Source organism: Saccostrea echinata, unplaced genomic scaffold (genome assembly GCF_033153115.1).
Source record: "Saccostrea echinata isolate AGI-Se365-2 ecotype Australia unplaced genomic scaffold, CSIRO_AGI_Sech_v1 ptg000027l, whole genome shotgun sequence".
Classification (NCBI taxonomy): domain Eukaryota; kingdom Metazoa; phylum Mollusca; class Bivalvia; order Ostreida; family Ostreidae; genus Saccostrea; species Saccostrea echinata.
Window position 1 is genome coordinate 4,249,223 of NW_026889776.1, and position 19,268 is coordinate 4,268,490.

General features: G+C 32.0%; 2 long non-coding RNA genes across 2 annotated transcripts in view; both read left to right on the plus strand.

Annotated features, from left to right (window-relative positions):
• LOC133193316 (uncharacterized) overlaps positions 1-19,268 on the plus strand; it is a 44,867-nt gene that overhangs the window by 18,706 nt on the left and 6,893 nt on the right. The gene's annotated exons all lie outside the window — the stretch shown is intronic.
• Positions 9,713-11,401, plus strand: LOC133193079 (uncharacterized). The gene is made up of 3 exons (XR_009721882.1): positions 9,713-9,727; positions 9,996-10,038; positions 11,360-11,401. It is a non-coding gene; the product is annotated as an uncharacterized LOC133193079 (long non-coding RNA).

A 19,268-nucleotide genomic window follows, 5' to 3' on the forward strand; every position in this document is an offset into this window, starting at 1 on the left:
TTCCTGATATTTACTGATATTATACTGTTGGTGCTGAGAATTTCTGATATTTGCTGATATTTTTACTGTTGTTACTGATAATTACTGATATTTACTGTCGTTTTTACTGTGGGTTCTGATAATTATTGATATTTGCTGAGAGTTACTGTTGGTACTGAGAATTGCTGATAATTACTGAGAATATTTTTTTTCTGAACCCAGAAGATGCAAAACAAGCCTAACAATGACTAAAAATGGAGGGGAATTGGTTTGAAAGGAAGAATGAAAAAGGAAATCCGTTAAAAATCGTTAGGAATCGTTCTTATTAGTCCCCTACCGGTGAAACCGGAGGGGACTATAGGTTTCCTCTGAGTCTGTCCGTCCGTATGTCAGTCTGTCCCATTTGGTTTTCCGCACTTTTTTCCTAAACGCTTGCAGATATTGAGCTGATTTTTGGTACGTGAGTGTATCTTGATGAGTTACAGACCAAGTTTGCATTTCGTTCCGCTTCATTGATTTTTGACGGAATTACGGCCTTTTCAATTTCTAAGGGTTTTCCGCAATTTTCTTCTAAATGATTTCAGATATTGAGCTGAATTTTAGTATGTGACTTTACCTTGATTAGTTATAGATCAATTTTTCTTGTCGCCCGCTTCATTGATTTTTGACGGAATTATGGCATTTTCAATTCTTAACGGGAACCAGATTACACTTGCCGGTAGGGGACTAGTATTGCTAATGCAATACTCTCAGAATGCTTGTTTTAAAACATAACTTCAGGAAAAAAAATAACTGGTAGATGAAACTTTTAAAGACCTTTTAAACTCTAGCTGTTTCAATAATAGTTATACATGTACATGTAATTAAAAAAATAATCCTTTAAAGCTTGTACTCATTTTTTTCGATACAGTAGTTGTTATACATAAAGTTTTGTTGAAAGCGGTTTCAGAATTTCTTGCCCCCCCCCCCCCCCAAAAAAAAAAATAGAAATTAAATAAATAAAGAATTACTTAATAAAAAAAAATAATAATAAATACAAAACGAAAAAAAGTTTACAGGACGTTTTTAGAAGACACACACACATTACCGTATAAAGGAGTCTGATGGAAGTATTGCTGTAAAATTATTTGGAAGTCGGTCCCTCTTTCTCGCTTCCCACGGGCGTTTTAAACAAATTTTTTTTAATTTAAATTAAAAAAAAAACAAAGAACAGAGGATGTTATTTATATCTAATGCTTACAACTGAAAGAACTACGGTTACAGAAATAAATGTAGAGAAAAAGACAATATCCCGATCTATTTATTTTTTTTTTCATTTTGAAGATATTCAAGACTACTTCCAAGTCTTAGAAAATTAATATGTACAAATTATAAGTATTTATTTTCACTAATCACAACGGTGCCTGATGTAAATTGTTTTTAGAAAAGAATTCAAAAATTTCCTTCCAATTAGTCCATAACATGCAACAGATGTGTGCTGGTCCCGGCATTATTCTTAAACTATTACGTTTTCCTTGAGTCTATACCTTGATCTTAATTAAATATATCTAACTAATAAAACATTTCTCAGATGTAATGTTGGATTATATTGACAAGCATTTTAAAACCGAAAAAATGCATTCCTATCACCCTCTTACAAATAAATAAATAATATTCTTGTTACGAATTCTGCTTATCCCCCCCCCCCTCCTTTTTCAGCCTTAAATGTAGAATGCACAATAACATGTACCCAATCTCGAGGAAAATAAAAGGATTAGAACCACAAAAATATGAAGTTGACAGTGCATATTTTATACATCCTGGACCCTTGTTTACTTAAAACTAAATTACTGCACCTATACCTCGAAGTACCTAGACTGTTACAAGGATAAACATTTTTTTTTTTCATTCATTTATCTACCTGTCTATATGTAACGAATTTATTTCTTCTGTAAAAAGGCATTCTTAATTATGAGTTTTACCCATCAAGCTTAGCCAGAATTATAAAATTAGAAGTACACATGTAATTTCCCCCCCTACAATTTTAGCTTAAACGTTCTAGATTACAAGTATCGTGTCGATACATGTAACATCATACTTTGATACATTTAAATTCTTTATTTTTTTCATGTAATTGTTGTCTTTCTGTTCTTTTTTCGCAAATGAACGAAAGTGAGATATATAACAGAGAGAGAGAGAGAGAGAGAGAGAGAGAGAGAGAGAGAGAGATACACTTTTTAATCCACCTGTCACTTCATTGTTGCGTAGCTGACTGTTATTGATATCCGGCGAGTCCCGGCCGATCTGGCGAGTCCCGGCCGCCGAGTGCCCTTCTCTCTCACTCGCCATGTCATACATGTATATATACAGCAGTGACACCTATTATGTTATTTTCTCGCTACCGTACAGTGTATATCACAGCGCTTCCATTTGTGTACAATACCCTTAAAAGTCCTAAGACCCCGTTACTGTGTTCAACAGTAATCAGATAAAATATACTTGTAACATTTGGGATGAATAATACTATTTTTGTGGTAAATTGAACAGGATTTTGAACTTTTTCATGTAAACCAAATCTTATTTTAATATTCTGATGAATCTAAGTGCAACAGGAAAATAAGTCACAGTAACTGTAAATAAGGGATATATAGACTGTGAATTAATTTAGAAATAATTCATACTGATATAAAACATGCTGACTCTTTGTTACATGACATTGTGAAAATACGATTTCATTTTTAAGTTTCAAAGACGCCAAATCCTTGCATAATCCTTGGCTTGTTTCAATTAACTCCAGCAAGACGCTAGCCTTTATATAAAAATATTTAAGATCTGTTGTTTTCCTTTATAAATCAACAATACTTCCATGTGCATTCTACTTGTACAGTATGTCCTCATTTACACATGTAAATGTCTACCCTTCTGCAAAAATCTTCGAAATATTTTTCCACTGAAGACACTCGGTCCTAAATAAGACACATCATTGATTAAGGAAGCGCTATTTGCAGAAACAAATTCTGTTGGAAAAAGTTCTAATAGGTCATTTCAGGATAATAGATCGCGCGTCCCCCCCCCCCTTTTTCACAAACTTAAGGTTAAGTTTCTTCGTGTAATTGGCCTGTTTTAAGATATCCAACAATTAAAACATATAAAATATTAGCACTAAGAGTACTTTTATTCATTTTAAGGACAATGCATGTGTCTGGTCATGTTCAGTAAAAATTATATATGAATTGTGTTAATTTTTCTAAGGATATGAAATAATTACGCTGAGGTTTTATGTGTATTGAACATTTATTTTTTCCCATCGATTGTTTTTACTGACAGTCCATGAAAAATCTTTATTTTTTAAAAATAATTTTGACGACACAAATGGAATCATGATCAATGTATTTGAGAAACATTATTATACGGTATGTGTTTTAACAAGTAAAGGTTACTTGTTACATGTTTCCGATGAAAATCTGTAATGCTGTTACGGTAGAAAATGTTCAAAACATTACAATGTGTGAACGGGTTGTTGGTGTATCGATCTTGACTTACTTTGATCCAGTCTCTTAATATAATACTTTGGAGGGGTGGATCAAGAATTTTCTGGAAAAAAAAAATAACTGCAGTATTTTATATGGCATTGAAAATGAACAGTTTTAATTTTTTTTTTTTTTTACATGTGTTCTTTAGATAACGTTTCACTCATATTGGGCCGCTATTATTGTTTTTCCTATTAAAAGCTGCCAATTTCGACCTGTACGCTGCACTTACGTGTGCATGTATATGTTCATAAATCAGTGGCAGGATCTTCCGTGTTCAACTTTTGACATGTACTCGGCGGCATTTTTTACTTATGGGCAATCTGTCTCCTGCATATTTCGATCTGTACCTTGCACCTATAAACAAAGAGCAGAGAGGGATCTTTCTCGTGAATCTGCACTATTTGATCCCCGAGGAATCTTTTTGTGCCAGCACCTACTTTGACAGAAGACCGCTGTTTAAACAGTCCCATCCGAAGGACCGATCTCCATGTCCAACATCACCGCTACATGTATGAGTTCAGAAAAATATTCTCAGTAATTATCAGCAATTCTCAGTACCAACAGTAACTCTCAGCAAATATCAATAATTATCAGAACCCACAGTAAAAACGACAGTAAATATCAGTAATTATCCGAAACAACAGCAATTATCAGTAACAACAATAAAAATATCAGCAAATATCAGAAATTCTCAGTACCTAAGAGACTATGCAAGTTATTTTTGCATTGTTTTTCTACTGACATATCCGCCGAAATATGGCTGAAACATTGCCGACTCTAAAATATAAATATGTTCGATTTTGTCTTCAAGATCTGTATTTGCTTAATCAAAAAAATAGTTTCCAACATTTTTTTTTCGATTAGCGATCAGGGCAATGAGATTTGTGAGCTTTAAGGCATTATGGATTCTTATTTTGCTAGAAATTCCTAGGGTAATTGAATATCCTTTCTTCACTTTAAATAATAAAGAATGTTCATTTGCAGGCAATTGATGACTACAGAGTTGTGCAATGAAGCTCTACGTTGAAAGTTCTCCCGAACAGATATTTATTTTGACAAAGGTCATCAATAAAATAAAAAGAATAAATTGATGCACATTTGAGTATTGCATTTATAATAATACTTACGCAAAAGAGGTTGGGGACAAATACAGCTATCACTCTGTCTCTTTGCCCTTTGTATTTCTTAATTTAAAAACCACCCATTGATCCATTGAACACTTATACCGTATAGGATGAATCTTTTTCTCAAAACCTGCACATCCATGATTAGTAATACATTTATTTTGAAACATTCCTTGGTAGTGTAGATTCACGTTTTTTCTTATCATGATCTGTCAGCAGCAATAAGCAATCAAATTTTTACAAAGGAATAGATAGGGGAAAATGTAACAATCTTCTTCCTTAGAACAGAAAAGCAATGATGGGTCATATTTGTACGGAAGAATCATCAGGAAATGTAGATACACATTCGTTAAAATCATGACCCCCTGGTGTAGGGTGCAGTCGTAATGTATATGTTAAGTTTTATTTTAAAAAATATAAGGGAAAAACTTTTAAAATCTTCTTAAAAACCCAGAAAAGCCATAATTATTGATTTGTTCAAATAATCGGTTTTGGTTACGGTTGTATCGCTTAATTTATATTTTAACTTTTTAATATTGAACTGAATATTGTTTATATCGCCAACCAAAGTGCTCGGGTGAGCAATGTTGTCCCTGGGGTCTTTGCTTTTTTCAGAAATATGAAATATGTTAAAAGATGACTTGTTAAATTGATATTTATTTTGTGTTACGTAATGTCTATGATATTACTTTTCGTTTACCCCTAATTTAAATTCTGCAAAGATGCATGATGTTGACAAGTATGTGTTATTCTTAACTGACAAGTTCAGAATAATTAAATTCATCATAATTGAGAAGAGAAGTTTATAGAAATCAGACTTGATACTTTGTTAAAAAGTTCACATTCTTAAAAAAACCCTTATAAAAGCGAGCGATATGCCAAAATGTTCACTCTATCTGTATATGAAACAACAGATTTCAGGAAAAATGCAAAACGTTGGACTGTTTTTAATATTGGCGTTATTTTGTACTATATTCGTAAGTATTAATATTCTATTTCATGCTTTAATGTATATTTGCTTTGTTTAAAACAACAATAATTTTGTACGTAAAAGCAACGTCCAAGAGGTTAATGACTACTTAAAAAGTTGAGAGGAAATAATTTAAAAAGAATCTTTCTCTCTCTCTCTCTCTCTCTATTTGTGTGTGTGTGTGTGTGTGTGTGTGTGTGTGTGTGTGACTCTTTACCGTGAAATATATGGAGATAACGAACAATATTCAAGCTCAAAAGTCCATTAAACAATACAAATTTTGAAGCAGAGCAAACACGGACCTCTAAAACAATAGAGTTGGCATCAGGTGCTATGAAGAAATGAGCAGCCCCTGCCGACTGGTCACACCTGCCGTGTGCTCCTTGTCATGATCAGAAAATAATGGAAAAATCCGTCGACAATTCAGTGTGTAAATAATGGCCTAAGAATTAGACAGAAAATTGTCAGTCAGCATTTGAATTAATGATAAATTGTATTTGCTAACATGGTCATTGTATCCACCATAAAACTTACGAAATGACGACTTTAAACGTGATTACTGATACTTGTTTCATTAATTAGATGTCAATAACTTATCTCATTTTAGAAATTGTTCAAACATAGAGCATGTTCTTGCCTATAGAATCAAATGAGAGATATACATGTAAACTCCGTATGTAGTTGGTGAAGTTATTTTGCTGCATAAGTAAGAGAAGTTTACGATTGAAAAGTTATAGTCATCACGCTAATCATAAAGCTTGGTTGTTAGACTACCATTAGCATCTTTTCTAGTAAAATATCCAAAATATGAAACAGATGTGTCAGACTCTGTGATATCCTTTATTTCAAGTTCACCGGGATATATTGTATAGACATAAGAATGGAAATAATCATTGTTAATTGACAATGTGTCGTTGATATATCTAAGGCCACACCAATAAAATTTCTTGTTCGTCGGACCCTGACGCTCGTATTTTAAAGAAACGTAAAAAATAATATTATTTTAAATTTCCTTCTTCCGGATTTTTCGTTCCTTTCCCGCCCCATTTTTCGTTTTGTTTTAGATACTTGATGATGTCTACGTTTGGAATTAAGTAGTAAATTTTACGCGTCGACAAAAACCGAGACAACATTGATCAACTTGCCGAGAAAGGACACTTGGATTCGGTCCACAATTCAAAGGTGAAGGCCAGCAAGCTGAAATGCAGCACATGTAGGAAATTCACATGCCTCACTTTCATTGACAATAATAAAAACAGCTGACATGTTTATGATACATTTTGGGTATAGAATAAACGTTTAATGTCTAAAGTTTACAATACTATGAATCATGGTGCATTTCAAGCATAATTTATGCATAGAAATGTGTATGAAATTGGAGGTAATTTGGTTTGTTTACACTTTTTAAGCCGACCGAGAGCTATTTTGAGGACATGACGTCAGAAGCTTATTAATAACCAGGGACTACCACTTAGAACACCCCTATTTTTGGATATGAATATTTATCTGACACATTGCTCTATCATTTCGTTAAAAATATTTTAGAAATGATGCTTTAAAAAAGTTTCAAACAAAATAAAACATAAAACATGTTTGTACTATATAAGTCTATATGTAAGCTAATTGTGGTTCGGGTCCACTTGACACTCTGAACAGTTACTGTATTGACTATTGAGCTAATGCTGAACTAATTTGACGGTATCTGTCGAAAAATTGCGGTCATTAACTCCCATGATGCACAGTTGCACAAACTGTTTTAAGCGTACTTCTTTTCACTTACGATTAAGGAACAAGTAAACCTAATAACTCCATCGTGGTGAACAGTGAGGATTGGAGAGCAGATATGTTATGTTTAGTCAGCACCATGGACATAGATAAAAAATGGAGATGCCTGGATGTAAGTGTAATGGATTTAGACTAGATAAAGATGTTAATATACGTTTTAGCTTTTTTTCTCAATAACCATGTGTTAAACACTTTTATTAAGGCTGCATCTATTTTATTTTAGGGAGACTTCTAAGCTACTTGATTCATTTACTTTGGATGTTGAGTGTTAAAGCCCTAGCTCCAGTAAGATTTGGTGGTATTTCCTGAATTTCTACAGTGAAAATAAACTGGTCTCTGACTCACAACTGAGAATTGTTCATATAGTACAGACATGTATGGATCAGAGTCATTCACGAAGGTCTTCAGCTGAACCACAGTGCATGCAAACTTTACGTAGATAATATTTTCATGAAGCCATAGAATAATTGGTTTCCACCTCAGGAAATTCTTTAACAAATTCCTTGATTACATGTATTAATTCCAAGCCAGAAGAAATCAAAGAATCCATCTTCCTTGATTCATCGAAGTAGCTTCCCATAAAATTTAAACAGTTTTGATTCTTCATTTCAAAATATATATCAGTCAACACTTTAGAATAAAAAAAAAGTTTTGCTTTTCATGATATTTTCTCATTTTATATCTGATGTTAAACCTTGCTTTTCTAAACTCTGTGTTTATTATATTTTATTATATATATTTGTGACTTACTCCTATGTAACAATACCTTATCAGTGCTGGCATTAATTGTAAAAGATAAATAGTAAATGACTGTTCTACTGTGGCTGGGATTTTTTTATGTGAATTAAAATTTGGGGCCATGTTAAGTTTCCGGTATTATCCATAAATACTGAAAAATAATGATAATAGTAGTGCTGCTGGAATTGCTGCCAGTTTTGTATGATTTTATAAAGTCTTGATCACATCACATTTTGTGAATACAGTTTTCAAGTATATGTAAAAGGTGAAGATAACAAACAGTGATAAATCTCATAAATGTTGTAGACAAAACAAATCATGAACAGTGCAAAAAACATGGACCCCTGGAAACACCAAATGTTTGACGTGCATTGGAGAGTTAATATTTTATATTATCATTAAATTTTTTTTTTTTACATAATTTTGTACTTTTATGAAATACATTTAAAGAACTTGTATCAAATGTTGTAAAATGCCCTAAAAATGAAAAAGAATCAATGTATTTTTTTTAATTTGTTTTTATTACATATGGAGTAAAGTCATCATGTAATTAAAGTGAGAAACCATGGTAACAATGTTGTTATGACTGTTTTGTTTATGCATAAATATAGAGTATTGAATGTCTTACATGATAAGGGAACTTGGAAAAGACTTCATAATGATTTACTCCAGAAATGTAAAGGAAAACCAAAACAAAATATTATCGCTCGCTCCGTTATTTTACTTCTTCGCCTGGAAATTATGTTGATAAATAATATTCTTATTATAATTATCAAATCGCTCGCTCGCCCCAATTTTTGGGGATCAGTTGTCCGAAGAACAAGAAATTTTATTGGTGTGGCCTAAATGTCCAGTCGAGGGAAAATGTGTTTTTTTTTCTTTTCATGTGAAATATTTTGAACAGATTCTGCTTCATATGAAAACAAAAATAGGTCTGCTAAAAACGGGGTGCAATTGGTACCTATAGACATTCCAATAGATTGATGGAAGATCTTGTCTTCGAAAACCACATAGATATTGTCAACCAGAAACTATGGCATCTTTTTAATATCACTTTTAGAGTTCTTGTGTGTACAATCAGAATTTTTTTTAACAAAAGAATTTTGCAAATGACGTATGACAAGGTAAGTAAATTTACGAGTTCCATTTCTATTGAAAAAAGCACTTGTCAATGATATCAAAAAGCCTGACTTAAATTTATCGTGGTGAATGGTTGTATATAAACTTGAAAAGTCTTAAGTTTTTGTATTGTTGATTTTGGTAAAATTTTGTGATTTCAAATTTTCCTAAAGTTCTTTGGAATTTTTGAATATCCACATCAGATTTCATCACTTCTCGAATATATTGTTGCACAGTTCTCCTGAAGTTTCTCCTTCACTACTGTTAATATTTTAGTTAGGAGTAAAGAAAGAGGCTTGGTAGAACATTTACTGGATCCCGCTATGTATCTTTGTGAGGATTTCTATGAAGTTTTGGGATCCAATATAGATATGGTAATTCAAACCGTCAAATGTTCTTCTCTGTTAAAGGTAACAGTGCTCTCTGAAGATGATGAAGCGTGTGTTTTGAAGATACGCAGGGAGGTTTGCCCTAGGCTACCCAGACTTTTACAATTTTTTGTATGTGTTTATACTTGTATAAAATAGTTATTTTAAGAAAAAGGCACTTGATTCCACCTCAGAAATTTCCAAAGGTCCGTGTTTTATGCCCTCTTAATTGAATTGTTTATAGATTTTTTGAGATCGATCACTGTTCGTTATCTTCATCTTTTACATTGAAAATAGTGGAACAATGTGATATGAATATATATACCTTTTATAAGGTAAAACGTAAAATAAAAGTTCATTAAAAGGATTACTGAATTTTTTTTTTTATTATTATTTTCAGGATTTTACACCGTGTAGAAGGGATTCAGATTGTCACGGTTACAGTAAGTTCCTTAATATTTTTCTGGAACAAAAGATTTACAAAAAATTAAATTACCAATTTTTTATGAGGTTATTTTTTTATCATCTTACATCCCCTTTTTTCTATGCCAATTCTTAAAATAAGAGTTAAGAACTACTCTTCCTTGACATGTATATTCTAAATTACTTTTAAAATTACCAGCATATATGTGCTATTGGAAATATACACAAAATTGATTCTGTCGTTTTCTGATTATGGCTTTTTTTCACATTTTTTTGTTTTTGATTTAAAAAAAAACAACTTATCTTGACTTTCCATTTGACAAATAAGAAAATTCTTTAGTAAATAGTGCAAACTATTTAATTCTAATCAGAATAAAACGGCCTGGAGGTAGGGTTTAGACACAACAAACTAAAATCAAATTTTACATTGAATTATATCAGACAAAAAAAAATAAATAAATAAAAACCGATTCGTCAAGAACCCCCCCCCCCCCTTCCCCCACCTTTTTTTTTTTTACTTTGGATTCAATTGTAAACAATTTGTTAAAATATTCTTTTCTGAAACTGCAAAGTCACCTTTAGTTATATTTACATATAAGTGAGACAACCAGCAGGTAGTGTAGAATTAAATTTGTTCAAAGATGATGTGTAGGGTTGGGCCACAGTGTACAATCAAAGTTATACATGAAATTGTCATATTGGAAATATCTTCAAAAATCTATTTTTAAGAATAGCACAGAGGTGATTAACTATATCTATAGGTATATGTAAGTATCAGATAGGGAAAATTTAAATTTGATTGAATCAATACCTCCCGTGGAACTGTTAGGCAGCTATGAGCAACCGAAGCTTTACATAGCAAACAATGGGAAAATCTTTTAAATCATATTGTCAAAAAGAGAAAGGATATGAATCGTCATATCTCTGTGAAGGCTTCTTCATACAATTGTACCACATAGGATGAATCTTCAATGTAACACCTAGGCTAGGGTTTGGCCATCATTGCGATATAAATATTATATATTAAATCATGGGATAAATTATACAAGTGTTATATATTTAAATATAGGATAAATTATGAAAAATCTTCTCAAGAACAGCATGGTGAATCATATTAAGTTGGATGCATTTACAGGTTGTGTAGAATCACGTTTGTTGAAATCATGAGCACCATGATGGGGTGGAGTATTTTATAAAGATGTAGTCACTGATTGTGCTCCTAATGTGAAAATCCATCAAAAGCAAAGAAACTTTCATCAATGTTATAATAACATGTAATATAATTATAACATACGCATGCATATTTGTACATGTCTGTGTATATTATTTTTTTCTTTGTAGAAGAAAGATGCTGCGAGATCACTTGTCCAAATTTGAAATGGCGATTCTTTTGTATTGCGTAAAAAGATGGCAATCATATATAAACAACAACTGTAAACTTTCATCTGAAACATTGTATTATTCCACTCTTTCCATTCGTTGAATAATAAAATGGCTTACTCGGGCATATTCATGTACAGTGGCATACCATTAGTTACTGTACATGTAAATGTAAGCATACTGGGATCTTCATTAGGAAAAATTTAGCTTGCGTGGGATATAGACAATTGCATTCTGAAAATAACTATATACTAAGTAGACATATCATAACTTAAATACAGTGAAAGAAGAAGGTACGATTTTACCTCTATTGTGCCCTAAAAATTTAATATTTTCAAAGGTTTTGAAACTGGCTTAATTATTAGTTGAGTATATCACAGTGATAAATCAGGAAAGAATATGTCATGAAAGAGTTTCATTGTGGAAATATGACGTCATAAATTTGATGCATTTCTCTATTTTAAACAGAAAAAGCCTCAGAATGACCCATTTCAAGGGTTATTTTCTTTAAGAAAATAGGGTCCACAGCCGTCGCCCACTTTTATTTTTGGATATGTTGTGTAAAATTCTTTGAAAAATCACATATCTCAAATTTTTGTGGGCGATGCCTGTGGACAATATCATCTGAGAGAAAATTCCATTGAAAATTTGTGTCTTCTGCAGCTTTTCATGAAAATACGGGAAAATGCACAAGTTTATGACGTCACAATTATCATTTAGAAGCTCATGTGAGAAAAATGATTTGTATGAACTTTCTGCGTGCAATTGCTTAAAATGTTGTACAATCCGCAATGTTGTCTTATCCGGCCAATTTCTATGGAAACAGTGGTCGTCGTTTTATACAAGTTTAGCTACATCCAGCATGTATCTGTGGTAATACTGTAGCTTATCGAGAGAGACAGAAAGACAGGGGAGACCATCGTCAAACTTAAATTATTGTTAAATAAAATTGAAACATATAAGATTCTTAACACAATTATGTACATAAGCTTCACAGCGACTGAAAATGTAAAGAAAACTGATGATGCGAAAACATACAATGGTACATTGCTCAGCATCAGCAATATAAGCATATATAAGCATCAGCTTCCAGCTAGCATGAGGATCAACATTGAAAAGTAGCATTGCGATGCAATAGTAAACAAAGGATAGAAATAGCATAACAAGTAAGAACTAAGGGTGAATTCACCATGTATCAGAAACCTTCGTACTTCAACAAGTTCTGGTGATATCGCTATGGACCGAATATTATCAAAATAAAGCTTAGCATGTAGTATGGGATTAAGATATAAATTTTGACACAAATACATATGATATTTATTGAAAGATTATCACTTAAAACTTTTTTTAATAAGGCAGATTTTCACCATGCATCAGACAATAATCACCATGCATCGGACGAACCGGAAAAATGTCCTAGCTTTATCTCAATGCTTTAAAATTAGTGTTATTGAACTATTTTTATCTTTTATTTTAAAATTAACCTTCTAATTAAATTTGATTGACTACATCGATCAGCAAATGAGGAGAGATTTTAGTTGCATCACGTCGCATTAGAAAGGCTATACAAAGCTATTTATATGTCAACTTGTACCTTTGTCTCGTGGGTTATCATACTCTGGTTTGTAAAAATAAATTGAGTCCGATTCTTGACGTCATATATCGATAACTTGTATATTCACTAAAAATTTAGTGTTTTCATTTTCTATTTCCGCAGAAAAATAGATGCAGCTGGGTTCTGTATGAAAATGAAAGTGATTACCCTTGCATCGGAAAGTGTCCGATGCATGGTTAATTTGTTTCCGATGTACGGGGAAATGAACATAATAGTAAAAAAAAAAAAAACAACTCTAAAAAAGTATACAGACATGGAAGTAAAATTTCTTTAGAAGTTCTTAAAAAAATAAAAAATATCATTGACAAATTTCACCCAAGTCTGACTCGTTCCGTTTAAGTCTAATTAAAGAATGACAACTCTGAAAATTTGCAAAGTCATAAAATTCTGGTCACTCCCCCTTGATGATGTGAAATATGACGTAATTTCAAGACCATTCTCGGGGTATTTTTATCGCAACATGATAATAAAAATTGGCATCAATAAAAAGGTTAAATCTTCAGATTCAAGACAGAATCAAGTAAAAACACGGAAACACTCAGATTTAAAGAAAGTTTATTGCTTAAAGTTGTCCAAAGCAAGGTATGTGTTCGATGCATGGTTAACTCACCCTACTTACTTTCCATACTAACACCAGGAAATCGGCCTTTTTTCGGTAAATATAAAAAAAAAAAAGGAAAGCAAGCAAAGAATTCTACTTTACTAATTCAAGTTAGTAATGTTATAAGATTAAGGATAATGTCATTATTCTTAATTAATGTGATGCTGATAATCATTATCTACTTCTGGAAGCATGATGCTACTTCTGGAAGCATAGACCTAGATTACATTAGAATAATGAAAACTAGCAAGCAAATAAAGCATATAAAGCAGCAAACATGGGCTTTGAAAAAAAAAAAAAATCAGCACTGAGGCTATGACAAAATTTATTCAACGTACTTTATTACCAATAAACTTTAAAAGTACAATGTGCATGTAGATTGTTTAAGCTAAAATCAAGTATGTTATAAGAATTGCTTGAGTGTATTCTTGGCTCATATATATTTTTTATTCAGAAAGATATAAAGTTGAAGCGGATTTTTTGCTATTACAATGTACATGCATTCTCGGCAAAATGACAACTACTTTCTAGACAGCACAGACTAGCTCCAGGTACTTTTCAGGTAAAGGTTGTAAACTTCTTTTAATGTGTATCAATTTTTATGGGCAAAGACAACTAAACTTGAATAAAAGTCGTTTTCTTCATTCAGCCTAACAAATCTATACATGTATATTATACCAGTCACATTACAACCAGCTAAAACACTACTAATTTGTTACACATAAACAGATTTAGAGAGAAAAATTGTTTCAAATGGTCTAATATTTGTATCTAGAATTGAATACTAGTTATTGAAAAAAATGTTTTATTTTGTTTCTGCAAAATCGTTTAATCTTTGAGAAATATTTTTACAAGCGAATTTAATCTAAAATGGTTGCACAAAATCAATAAACAATAAATCAAACGTTAAAAAAAAAATCCAGGGATATCGGGAAATTGCATATAATCAAATTAAAAATAGGTACTTAAAATGTGCTTAATTCTTAAGTCAAAGTAATGTTTGTTAGTTTTTACGTGATTTCGAGAAGTGGAATCAGAGACATAAATATTTTCATGCTTTTTGTATAACTTACTAATATTGTAAATTGTGTTTACTTATTCTTTAAATCAAAGGATAATTTAGAAGTTATTTACAACCTCCTTTTAGACAGAGTTTAAACATCACTAGAAAATCAGAAGCCCATTATCGTTTTTTTTTTTTTATTAGAGGCTATGCTACTTATTTTTGGGTAGTTTTTCGGCTGACAATCCACCGAAATATGTCTGAAACATTGCCGACTCGGCGTTAAACAATAAACAATCTATCAATCAATCGACTCCCATATTTCCCGGCAGTCGTCAGGGTTCAGTTTTTATACCATTTTGACCACTTGATCAATACAAAGGGTTTCCGGTAGATTTGATCAATTAAAGGGCATACTTATTCTACTCTAGCACTAACCGCCTGTCGCGTCTTAGGGGTTAGTGTTTCCTGATGTTCACTATAAGACTAAGGACAACTGTAAAATAATGTTTGTTTGCCCTCTCCGGACTCAGAATGGAAACAATGTTTCAATTAGTACAGTAGGTGGGAATCTTTTCTTTCTCACAAATTTTAAAATCAATGCTAAATTTTAAAAAAAATATTTTCTGGAATGCATAAAAAATAATTTAATAGAGGTTTAAAAACGTTTTGAGTCGGGCAGTTAATGTCGGTCGGTCGGGAGAGGACAATCAAACATTTTTTAAAAGATTGACTTATTTACTGGATTGTTTTATAAATAGGACATTATTCTTTATCCTCATCTACACATTCATAAAAAGGTTTTAAAATATAATGATATATTCTTTTTAACCTGTTAAATATACAAAAAAAATGTAAGAAAGTATTCTTAAAAGAGGGGATATGGTAGAATTGGGATATATTCACTATAAATTGAAAAGAAGATAATGAACAAAAATAATATTGAAGGCCTTTTGATCTAATATTTTTCAATAATCTGAAAATGTAAAAAAAAAAAAAAAAAAAGGAAAGTCATGGACTTGACTGGTTGAACTGAAACTTTTTTTTTTAAATAAATTGTTTTCAAAAAGATATATATATATATATAAAGTGCCTTTGTTACAAGGGCATTGCAAAGTTTTAATGGATTATAACATTTTACTGGTTCAAATCAATAAGCCAAATGGGATGTGTTTTTTTTTTTTGTTTTGCATTTATTTCGTAGAGATTTGACTGTAGGGTTCTTAGCATTGCAATGGAAAAGGGATAACAAAATTAGCAAAACCAGCTTGTTCAGGTCATTCTTTATGAAATATGTTGCAATTGCTAAGAATTTATTTCGCACTTATCAAAATATAACCAAATTTTGAGAACTATTGGTTTAATTGCTTGTTATATTTTGGTTTACGAAAAGTTTATTTTCCCTAGATATGAATGTCCAAACTTCTTTACCATATCTGTTCAAAGGTAGTGCCACGTCCTCTTACAAGGGATATAATTAGGAATCGGGAAAATTTTTGGCATCTTTAAAAGATCTTCTGGGGAAATACTGGGCCAAAAATGATGAAACATGTATGTGAGTTTTATAACATACTGTAGGTCTATATTTCTTCATATCATGACACTAAGAATGTAGAGCGGTGAAAACAAGTTGCAAAGTTTTACATAGGAATATCTAGGGAAAATATTTAAAAATCATTTTCTCAAAAACAACAAAGCCGTTATTAGTCACATTCATCCAAAAGCATCCTTAGGTAGTGTAGACTGATGCTTATTCCAACCATGACCCCGGCGGTAGAGCAGCAGAGCCTCAACAGTAGATCAAAGTTTTAGATTGGAATACATCTGAATAATCTTTCAAAAATCTTCCCAAGAACAGCAAGAGAATATAGAAGCATCCTTTGGTAGAATACAGGGTTCTCCATGGGCCGTTTAACGTGGCGGCCCCGCCACAGTTAAATTCCTTACCGCCACAGTTAAAAAATCAGCGCCATAGTTCCACCACAGTTAAAATATTAGCGCCACAGTAAGATCGTCGTCGTCAGTAAGACAAATATAAATGTGTAAACCAAATGAACCTCCAAATTATGTACCGTTTTTCAGTTTCTAATGCTAAACCGTTAAGTTCCTCTAATTAGGTCCCATTGTTTAGCTTGCGCAATCAATTATCTTCTAGACCTCGCTGGACACTTGAATGAAAAGAGACAAGCCATTTTTTTCACACTTCACGATTATTACAAATGAAATTTCTAATATTAATTAATTCATGCTTTTATAGGTCTACAGATAACCACGTCTTTAAAATTGCATTGGCACAGCGAGTCAAACATCGCACGAGTTTCGTAATCATGTAGTTTTGTAATGTTGAAAAATTAGCGATAGATCCACCAAAATATTATTTTATGACTCTAAACAGCTTAGATATTTTTTTTAATTCACAAGTTTTAAGAAATTTCAGTCTTCAGACCAATAATTGCAGATATATAGTATATACATGTTAGCGTGATTGTGTGACTTACCAGAATTTCCTCTGCCCTTTAATAAACGCTGTTTAATTTACCTTTTGTAAACAAAATTTTTATTTTTTAAATAGGGTTTAATGCTTGAAACTTGTTGTTACTGGTACCTTTATTTTCAGATTCTATAACCGAATATTTGTTTATTTATAAGTACGTATTGGGGGTGGGTCTTTTTCACAGTATGCATATACTTTGGAAACTTCCTAATTTTTGTTTTTTAATACGTTTAATCGATATCGATGAATAATTTTATTATTAAATTTATTGATTAATTTTCCAAATAATAAATGTCATTTGTGTATTTAACTATTGATTCATTTGGGTTGTGTGTTTTTTCAATTTATTTGGTGGTTTTTTCGCGAATTCGGTCGCGAAATGACCTCGAATATTAGCACTTCGTGTAAGTCTTGCGCCACAGTTAAATTTGAAATGATGGAGAACCCTGAGAATAGAATCAAAATTGTTCAGATCATGACCAGATGTGTGAAAGATGGGACAGAAATAGGGGATTAAAATTAAACATACAGAGGGAGACATAAGAATAAGTAGAAAACTTTAGAAAATTTTCCCAGGAACAGCAGTGCCATGACATCCTTAGTGTAGATTCAAGTTTGTTCACATCATGACCTCCTCGGTTAGAGTGGGGCTATAAAAAGTGATCAAATTTTTATATAAGAATATGAAGGAAAATGAATCTGATGATGAAAAAAGAAGGACCATAATTACTCAGATGAGCGTTGAGACCACTAGACCTCTTGTTAAATCAAAGGAGCTAGGGAATATTGGCTAGACCCTATTTAAGTAACACGAACTCTTTTAACAATAATAAAATGACAATGTGGTTAAAAAAAAGTAAATATTTGATATGTACGATATTAACTGAAAATTTATTTTACAACAATCAAGCGTAGATTTCATTTAGCAGTTTCTGAACGTTCTTGATATAAATGCATGATAAATATGGAAGCAGGGAACAGCATTCAAGCTCAAAAGTTCTTTCAAACAATACAAATCAGGCTTAAAGAAACACGAACCTTAAAATATTAGAGGTTGGATCAGGTGCGATGGAGGAGTGAGCAGCCCGAGCCGACCGGTCACACCCGCTGTATGCTCCCTGTCCTGGTCTGGAAATAACGGAAAAATATGTAGATAATTCAGTGTGTAAATAACGGCCTAGCAATTAGTATGAAAAACGTCAGTCAGCACTTGACTTAATGATAGATTGTATTTACTAACAAGGTCAATGTATTGACCGTAGAACTTGCAAAATGATGACTGTAAACAAGACTGTTGATATTCTTGTTACATCAACTTGTTTGTCCAAAAATTATCTCGGTTTAGAAATTGTTCATACGTAGTGCATGCTCTTGCGAAACGAATCAACTGAGATATATAAACCCCATATGCATGTGATAGGTGTTTTTTGCTCCATAAGTAAGGGAAGCTGACGTTTGAAAAGTTGAAGCTATTACGTTTATCATAAAGCTTTGTTGTTAGATTACCATTAACGCCTTTTTCTAGTAAAATATCCAAATATGAAACAGGTGTGTAGGACTCTGTGATATCTTTGATTTCAAGCTCCCTGGGATATATCGTGTCGTCATATGAATGGAAGTAACTATTCTTAATTGATAATACGTTGTCGATGTATCTAAATGGCCAGTTGAAGTCAACTGCAAGTGTTTTCTTCTTCTCATATATAAGATTTTGAATAAATTCATTTTCAAATGAATTCAAAAACAGATCTTCTTATAACAGGGCACAATTGGTACCCATTATATTTACAACAGATTTTTGAACAACTGTTCTCCAAAAACTATACAGACATTGTCATTCAAAAATTAAGGATCTTTTTAATATCAACATGTGTGTACAATCAGAATGTTTTTAACAAAATAATTTCGCAAATGACCAAGACAAGGTAGGTAAATTTACGAGTTCCATTTTTATTGAAAAAGCAGGTTTCAATAATGACAAAAAGCCTGGACGTCGATTTATGGGGGGAATAGTTTTATATAGAGTTGAAAAATTGTAAGTTTTTATGCTACTGATTTTGGTAAAATTTTATTTCAAATTTTCAAAAAGTCCTGTGGAATTTTTAAGCATCCACATCTGATTTACACCACTTGTCGAAACTGGTTGTACAGTACCCC